This window comes from Stegastes partitus, unplaced genomic scaffold, assembly GCF_000690725.1.
Source record: "Stegastes partitus isolate 25-593 unplaced genomic scaffold, Stegastes_partitus-1.0.2 Scaffold17, whole genome shotgun sequence".
NCBI lineage: Eukaryota > Metazoa > Chordata > Actinopteri > Pomacentridae > Stegastes > Stegastes partitus.
The window spans coordinates 1,662,065-1,671,326 of record NW_007577748.1 but is presented as its reverse complement, the minus strand read 5'-3'; the positions used below and the strand labels follow the sequence as shown (position 1 = coordinate 1,671,326).

General features: G+C 44.3%; 1 pseudogene; it reads right to left on the bottom strand.

The window, feature by feature from the left end:
- Positions 1-3,660: 3,660 nt before the first annotated feature.
- LOC103364587 (putative nuclease HARBI1) lies at positions 3,661-8,044 on the bottom strand (annotated as a pseudogene).
- Between the last annotated feature and the right edge of the window lie 1,218 nt (positions 8,045-9,262).

The window sequence follows — 9,262 nt, the reverse complement described above, 5'->3', positions numbered from 1 at the left end:
AACCTCGGGTAAATACGTAGCGGCGACTGCTTAATATTGAGTTGTAGCCTTGATGAATCTGCGGAGGTGCATTCGATAGCCCCGGTGCAACGCGAAGCAGCAGGGTCATCCTCATTGGGTAGTGGCTCATTAAAAAATACAAAAAAAAAAAAAGGCTCCCAAACCTGCCTCGTTAGCGCTTTCTTCAACATTTGATCTTCTGAGGTCCCCGGGATGTATTCTATTTTACTGTTTGCCAGTCAAACGCTGGCTGAGTGCTTTCGGTTGCTAGGTCAAATGGAATGATTAAACAGGAAGCGATTCATTGGTCAGATCAGGTGATATGCAGATTGGAGCCGCTGCGCTGTTCCATCGCCTGGCAAAGAGAAACACCACATGCCGGAAATATTCTGAGAGGGTTGTTGCTAGGGGAACTTTGGGGTCTTCGAGTCGCTGTGGTTTTTAATGAACACACCTCACTTTTAGCAGGCTTTGTGCAGCACTTCACAGTAGCCGGAAAGCTTTGATATTCCTGAAGATGTTTTTTTTTCCCCCTTTTAATTCAGTGTAAAACACCGCGCGTACACGGGCTTTATATTGGACCAGAACTGTCAGTGTTTGAGAAAATCAGTAATTAATAAGAGCGACAAAAGCCATGTTAGCACTTCTGAGGCCATTGGAGTGTCAAATCAAATCACACACACTTGGGCTAGTTCAAATATTTGAGACGATTTATTGAAATTTTATTAATAAAATGCTCCAGGCTCCTGTAATTATCTGATTGCCAGTGCCTGAGGTTCCTGCCTCTGAGGGATATTTAGTGTCATAGCTGAACTCACAGCGAGAGGTGGTCCTGATGATTAGCTCCTGTTAGCGTCAGGTCTGATCCACTTCTCTGTGTTATCCCTTAGCATTAGTCTAATGGCCCAGGAAACACAGATAATGACTCTCAGCACAGATTAGCATCTGCCGCTGCTGCTGCCGCTGCTGCAGCTAGACGACACACACACACATATTGTTCATGTGGACACTTGCAGATCAAGGCTATGCATTAGCACATAATCACACGTACAGACGGATCGACGCAAATGTTCAAATGGAGGCTGCGGAGCAAATTACACGCATGGTTTAGCAAAGGAGCCCTCAGATGAAAACAAACACCGTTTCCTTTTATAGTGAACCGCAGACCCCCCTTTATCTTTTTTTTCAACTTTTGCACATCCATCAACACTGAAATACTGTTTCCTCTCAAGTTGGAATCAATTTCCCAACTCGTCAGCTGTATTTAAAATGGTTGATAAAAGGAAAAATCAAAATTACAGGCAATGAAAAATGTAAATTGCACATAAAACTCACTTATTTTAGCAGTAAAATTCTACACATCTTGAGCTTCCTCTGAGCTTATGCTGCCGTGAATGTCAGCAATACAGTGAGTTGATGTGAAAACCCAAAAAAATGTAGCGCGGTTGTGTGTGCAAGTGCTTGGAGGAGGTTCAAGGCTTCGTCTGTGATGTGTTTGAAGAAGGAGCCGTGTGAGGACTGCAATGCAAATGAGTGTGTTTCTAAAACGTTCCCTCTGCCTGCTGCATGCGCGCGAATGTTTACAACCGCACGGCTGAACGTTGTGTGTATCTGCCTCGTGCATGTATGCATGAATGCGGGGCTCTGTGTGCAATCCCTCCTGCGGGGCAGTGGAGTGGGCTGCAGGGAGGAGGCTTTTCTGTGCTGTCTGAAGTCTAGCCGTCTATAAAGAGGCCTCTTCACGTGCGGCGCGCTGGTGATAGATAGTCACTTATGCTGCAGCTGACATCCAATCTGGCATCAGCGATTATAAAGCCCTCACCTCTTGATGTGTCCCTCTGTAGCCATCGGACCCCCTCTGCTCAAACACAGAAATCCCATTTTGTGTCACAGGGCAGTGAAATGAGGTTGTGTCTGGTTATGTCCGCATGTGTGCATTTTTAGTGTGTCCCTGCGAGGAGTGTGTCTGCATGTGTGCCATTGTTCATTCTTTCAGAGTATCCTTTTTGGGAAATTGTTTGTCTATTTTTTATCCAGTCTGAACCAAATGATAACAATTCGGAGGCCAGTAAGCGCCGCCGCCGCCGCCTGACAACCTCCTCGCGCTTTGGCTGTTTTTCGCAGAAAGTTATCAGCCGAGTTGACAGGTGGTTTCTCCGTGTTTCTGTTTCAGGGCTGAACAAAGTCTCTCGGCTCGGGCTTTATTCTCCATTTCTCTTTCTACTCCATCTTTGTTCTCTTTTCTCCACGCCTTTTGTCCCCACAGTCATTTCCTCTAACCTGACCCGTCCCGTAGCCTCCTGATACTTGATCCTTTTTGATCGCTCTGCGTGACATCACCTGCCGCTGTGATCAAGACATGATCAAGACGCGTGCACACTTTGGGATGGCGTTCACCGGGGAACTAAGCCCAGCATGGAAACTCCTTTGAGAAAGCTACACAGAAATACATAGTGGCTGTGTGATTAAGACAATGCCACGGGGTCCTGTGTGTCTGCAGTGTGTGTGTTTGCGTTTGATATGGCGCCTTTGTGTGTGAGAATCACAATTCTGTATCTTTTGTGTTTTTTTTGCGTTTGGCTCCTTGCTACACCAATCTCACTTGATCCTGAGGGAGCCTGGCACACCTTTAATAAGCCTCTACTCACACAGAACAAATAGCTCCAGCATGAGCCATTATACAGGAACACCGATCAAACCCCCCCGGTCTGTCTCTGTGCAGACCAGTCATGTATGACTCTGTCTGTGTGCGAGTGCACCGCAAACCACAGGCATCAGTGCTACTTTTTTTTGTTGTTGTAGCCCAATAGCTCCCTTCTTCTAAAAATCTGTATCTTTAAAAAACTATTTAAAAATCTGAGCTTTAACGCTGCACTAACCATCCATCCATCCATTATCTATACACCGCTTAATCCTCACTAGGGTCGCGGGGGGCTGGAGCCTATCCCAGTCGACTAAGGGTGAAGGCAGGGGACACCTGGACAGGTCACCAGTCTATCACAGGGCTACACTTAGAGACAGACAACCAAGCACACTCACATTCACACCTACGGACAATTTAGAATCACCAATTAACCTCAACATGTTTTTGGACTTTGTGGGAGGAAGCCGGAGAACCCGGAGAGAACCCACGCTGCAAGGGGAGAACATGCAAACTCCACGCAGAAGGATCCTGGTGCCACCACCGGGACGTGAACCCGCGACTTTCTTGCTGCGAGGCAACAGTGCTAGCCAACTGTGCCACCTTGCAGCCCCTGCACAAACCAGCGATGTCTTATTTAAACAAATGATCAGATCACTTTTTGATATGAATGTGGACACTCATGTTGATTAACAGTTCCGTGGAGGCTTTTAGTCCATTTTCTGTTTTTCTTCTTTCTGTTTTGGCTGTTTGACCAACAATACAGTTATTACCAGACTCATTTAATGCTGCAGTACAAAACTATTTTCATGAAAAGATTAAATACCCCAGCTGTGCAGTACTCTACCTGCCCAGAACTACAACTGGCACCAGTGGTGACTAACACTGAACATAGTGGCACGATTATCAGCTAAAGTGTCTCACAGTTTCCTCTTTAAGTTGGGCATGACCAAAACAGGGAGTTGGTCAGAACCGTCTTATCGGACGATTTAGGCATCCGGGCTTCGGTCGAGGTGATGTCAGCGTCCTAAACTGGAGGCTCTTCCACTTGGTTCATACTGGAGGACCCAGGTCTTATCACCTGTGATGATTTTGTCCAGAAACTCTTGGTTGCCGTCTAGCTGCTCCAGAACATCCTGGGACACATGAACACAGCAGGTTGCCATCACTCCATTCCTTGACCTTCTAGACGTTGGCATCAGTTTTTGTTATGAAGGGATGTTCTGGTTTTGGGTCATCCTGCCCCATTGTCGTTATGGGCAGCTGTGGCGGCTCAGGTAGTAGAGCGGTTGTCCTCTAATCACAAAGTTGATGGTTTGATCCCCCACCGAAGTGTCCTTAGGCAAGACATTGAACCCGAAGTTGCTCCCAGTGGCAGGCAGCACGTTGCATGGCAGCTCTGTCACCGTTAGTGTATAAATATATGGGTGAATGAGAAAAGATTGTAAAGTGCTTTGAGTACCGCCAAGGTAGAAAAGCTGCTATATACGTGCAGACTATTCATTCACTGTGAACCTCTTGTTCCACTCATAGACATGTGTACAGGACATTGTTCGCTCTCGGTACATATCCTTCGGCATTGGCAAGGGCTTCTGCTGGAGTTTCTCCCAAGGTAGCCAAGAACTTGCTTAAGGTTCATTTTATGACAGGGGGCACTTAACTGGAGCTGGAAACCCAGATGTGAAAAGAAAGATAATTGGTCAATTGAAGGGTTGCTTGTTCAGATGTTGGGCGACACTATGATGTTCTTTATTACTGTGTGGCTGCTGAATCATGTGATCAGCAACTGCTGGCCCGTTTCTTTTTTGTCACACCTCGTACAGATATATACAGTTGAAACCAGAAGTGTACATACACGGTATAAAAAGACATAAAACATTTTTTTCTCACTGTCTGACATTAAATCAGACTAAACTTTTCTTATTTTAGGTCAGTTGGGATTACCAAAATTATGTATATTTGCTAAATGACAGAATAATGAGAGAGAATTTTTTAAAAGAATTGTTTACTACTTTCTTTAAAGTCTTTTGGAGTAATGTCTTCTTCCTCTCTGAGCATCCTTCCAGCTCATGTCAGTACAGGACTGGTTTTCACTGTGGACTCTCTCTTACCAGCTTCAGCAGCATCTTCACAAGGTCTTTAGCTTCTGTTCTGGGGTTGATACGCACATTTCAACCAGAACACTTCATCTCTGGGACACAGAACCCATCTATTTCCTGAACGATGGCTGGACATTCCCACGGTGGTTATAGTTGAGTATAATTGTTTGAACAGATGAACGTGGAACCTTCATCTGGAAATTGTACTCAAGGATGAACCAGACTTGTGGAGGTCCACGATTCTCCTCCTGATATCTTGGCTGATTTCTTTAGATTTTCCATGTTGTCACAAAAGGAAGCAGTGTGTTTGAGGTGTTCTTTAAAATACATCCACAGGTGTGCCTCCAATTAACTCAGATGTTGTCAATTAACCAATCAAAAGCTTCCTAAGCCATGACATCATCATTTAGGCTTTCCCAAATAGTTTGAAGGCATAGTAATCTGAGTGTATGTAAACTTCTGACTATAAAGAAAGAAGTAAAAAAAATTCTCTAAAAAATTATCTCTCTCATTATTCTCATTATTAGCAAATAGGAATAATTTTGGTAATCCTGACTGACCTAGAACAGGAAACGTTTAGTCTGATTTAATGTCAGACCGTGAGAAAAAAAAGGGCTATATGTCTTTTTATACAGTGCATGTAAACCTTTGGTGTCAACTGTACATAGCCCCAAATACTGCAAATGTTTCCGTGTGTGCTGGATTAGTAATCGGGAAATGCTTGCTAAGACACAGTAACATTAGGCAACAGGTGCATTTTTGAATTGTTCAAATCGAATTAAATATGAAGCTACCCATGGGAACACAGGGAAACGGCTGGACTAGCTCTACCCAAAAGGTAACAAAATCCACATACCAGCGCCTCCAAGGCTCAGTAATTGTTGGTTTGTATAGTGTTTGTTCAATTCATTAAGAAAAACAAAGTGTAAAAATAATATGCAGTGATTTTACACGGGGCTTTGTGCCAGAGCGAGTCTTGGCCAGGCAGTCGTTGTCTGGCAATGCAACAGTGACGATAGGACTCCAAAAAGTTACTGTGCCGAGCCAAAACATAGTCTGGCAAGTATGAAATGTTGGAAGAAAAAACTAAAATTTGTGTGTCGTTGATGCCAAATAAGATTGCTGCACCCTCAGCTTGTCTGTTTTGATATTTTATATCATAGGGATCAGTCAGTTTCATCACAAGTTTGCTTTACATGACTTAATATGTATATATTTAGGCTCTATATTTGGTATTTGGTTAAGAAATCTCTTGGGTTTTTTTTCCCCCGTCAGTGTTTACTTGTGTTTGCTGAGTCTTTGGTTAAGTTTTGGCACCGAAACTACTTGGTTGGGTTTAGAGGACAATCATGCTTGGGGTCAAAATACATTACCTCGCTACGTTTACCGCATCATTAATCAACGATCAGAATGGATTATAATGCACCTTTTGGAGGAGGTCCCTACCTTCCCATTTGGGAACACTGTGTGATGATAACGGCCATTTAATGTGCTGATAACATCAAAATCGGGAGCACAAAGCATACAAAATGTTGGGAAGATTCCAGTTGCCACCATGTGTCCGTTTCACAAAGCAGCAAACTCTGAGTCTAATCCTGAACTCTGACTTGATCTACTCTGACATAGGAATCCCTGAGTTTCCAGAACAGCGGATTTGAGTTAGTTTAATCAACCTGGAGTAGTTTCACCTGGAGTTAAGAGCGTGCACCACAACTATAAAAAGCCAGCATCAGTGGAGCCCCAATTTGACGAGTCATCAACGGGGAAGCAGAGGGCTGCGCTTTTCACCACACTTGAACTTGAAATCCTAATGCGCTCATACGGCGAGTTTGAACATGTTATTAGAAAGAAATGCAAAAGTGAGGGAGACAGCGTGGGAGAACATGGAGTGGGTGCATGGTCACAGGTGAATTGTGTTAATTATGTTAACTATTGGATCATTAACTGAACTAGCTCTTGTATTTGTAGGAAAAACAAAGAAGACCAAATGAAATGTGTATTATGTTTTTATTTGATGGTGACTTAAACTCTGAAATGATTATGGTACATGGTGTCTCTTGACTGCTCTGCCATCCTGGATAGCTGGCAGGTGGATGGGGTCATCATCAGGGTCTTGAATTTGTAGGTCAGGGTGTTGCTCTCCTCTAATAGTGGCAATATTATGTAGACCAACACGAGCCACAGTAGTGTCACAGGCCCTCTCAGGGGTCACCCAGAGGTGACTTTGGCACTGGAAATGGGCTTTCAGCAGGCCCATGGTCATCTCCACCCAGGCTCTTGTCCTACAGTGAGCCCGGTTGAAGTTCTGTTGGGGGTCTGGTTCAGGGTTGGGGTCTGGGGTCAGCAGCCTAGGCTGGCATGGGTAACCCCTGTCACCCAACAGAAGGCCATCAAACTCCCCTGTAATGTATAGTGGATACATTAGAGTGTTAAAGGAGGGAGACAAGTGGATTATAATGTGCAAATCTTTAGGCTGCTCACCACGTTGCAGTCTGTTGCTCAGGTTGGACAGACCCAAGCCTCCACGTTAGAAATGATGTGTGCAGCATCACATTTGATCTTGACTGTGCAGAGAATGACAGGTGTTGAACATTTTGAAACAGTAGTCAGTCTACATACCTGCACATTTATGCTCTGAGTGGACTTCCTGTTCACATAATCTGCCTAATTTTGTGAGGGAGCCGTGATGGGGATGTGCGTGCCATCTATACAGCCAATCACACCAGGAAATCCTAAAAGAAATGGAAATTACTAGTCCCAGTCTGAGGTTGCAGCACAATGCCATAAACAGAATATAATTTAAAATGAATTGAACAGATCTCCACATCATTCACCTGTAATCCTGTGGAACTCCCCCTTGATAGCTCTGACAGGTTTATGTCCAGGGAAAACGACAAAGATGGGCCATTTCAGGACGAGGCACACTGTTCTGACCGCCCAGGTGCCTTACTCAGGTGCTCTGCATCTCCGACATTGTGCAAAAAACTTCCATTTGCAAAGAAGCGCAGCGCAACCCACAATATCTGCTGGGATTTTAGAGCATGGCTACGGTTGGTAATGTTGCACATGTAGGGACGGATTAGGATAGATGTATAGATGATAGACTGTGACCTCTCAAAAAGATAACTGTCTGGAAATGCTACAACATCTATGCACGGGCGCGACCATCTACCGACGAGTATTTAATTCTCTGTAATGCTGCACCTTCATTCACAGGACTGTTAACAAAAGGACAAAAAGTTGCCACCTACTGTGCCTAATGGACTTCTAATATAACATACTTGAGGTTCATTGAGACAAACATGGTCCCGACCAGGTTAGGTTCATAGATTCTGTTACTACGGTAACTGACCGAGGTCTTAAGTTAGCTCTCCGTGAAACAGGCTAGAGTTACCCCTCTGTCTCTGGTTTGAGTTGCCTCCCTTTGTGAAGCAGAAAACTCAGAGTTTCCCTCATTTCAGGGTGAACAGAGTTTTCACTAAACCTGCTTTGTGACACGGAGCCCAGGAATCGGGCTGCACACCCTCCTCTCCATCATGAAAACCCGTACAAAGGACAGACGACACTTTCAACATGAGAAAAGTCTGAATGAAAACAGGCACGTTGATGGATAAGCATGCACAAGATTACACTGTACTGAGATAAGACTTTTTTACATGTAGCGTGCCTATCAATCACAGCAGCCAAGGACGTGCCTCCTCAAAAGCTCCCAGACGTCATTCTGAAGTTCACCTGCCACTAACTTCCTGTTACTGCTTCATCTTGCGTGTTCGATGCCAAATATCAAGCCCGTACTGTGCTGTGCTCTTCCCTTAATGGACTTGGCATGTCTGAGCAGAGCCACGAAGGACTCCAGAGTCACAGTGAAACAGGCAAAGTGACCACTTTAACAGCTTGACTAAGTTTTCCTACATTAACTTGTGATTCGTCTGTAAAAAAAGAGCTTCAAGAAACTGACTCGAAAATGGCCAAACTGAAGGGAAAAGAAACAAAAGGTGTAGCAGAGAGAGGCGGATGAAGATGCAGATCAGAGATAAGGATATTAATTGTGACGCGTGCATGCTTGTTAATATCCCCGTTTTGTGTTTCTTGCGTGTTCAGTGTCCCCTTTTTGTAAACGTCTGATTCTGTGTAACTGAATTCTCCAGCTCCATGTATCCCTCCATTTCAGACTTGTCAAATCTGATTTTCCTTTGTGGGACTCTGAATGCGGCACACGAGAAACAGACGAATCCGTTCTGCATAATACCCCTACAAGCTCCCAAATATGTCTTGCCACAAAGCCGACATGATAGCTAATGGAATGACTTTATGTCATTTCAGCAGAGGCATAAAAATGGCTTTTAATACCACCTCCGCTTTTTCCATTAAAGAAAAACCTCCTCTCCTCCACTTTTCCTGTTTCATGTGGTATTTTGAAACTCACCTCAGAGGAAAATGCCAAGAAGACAAAAAAAGTCAAAGCCAGGATATTGTATGCTTAAGCAGCTGGTGATAATGATGGTGCATTGAGTCACTAATG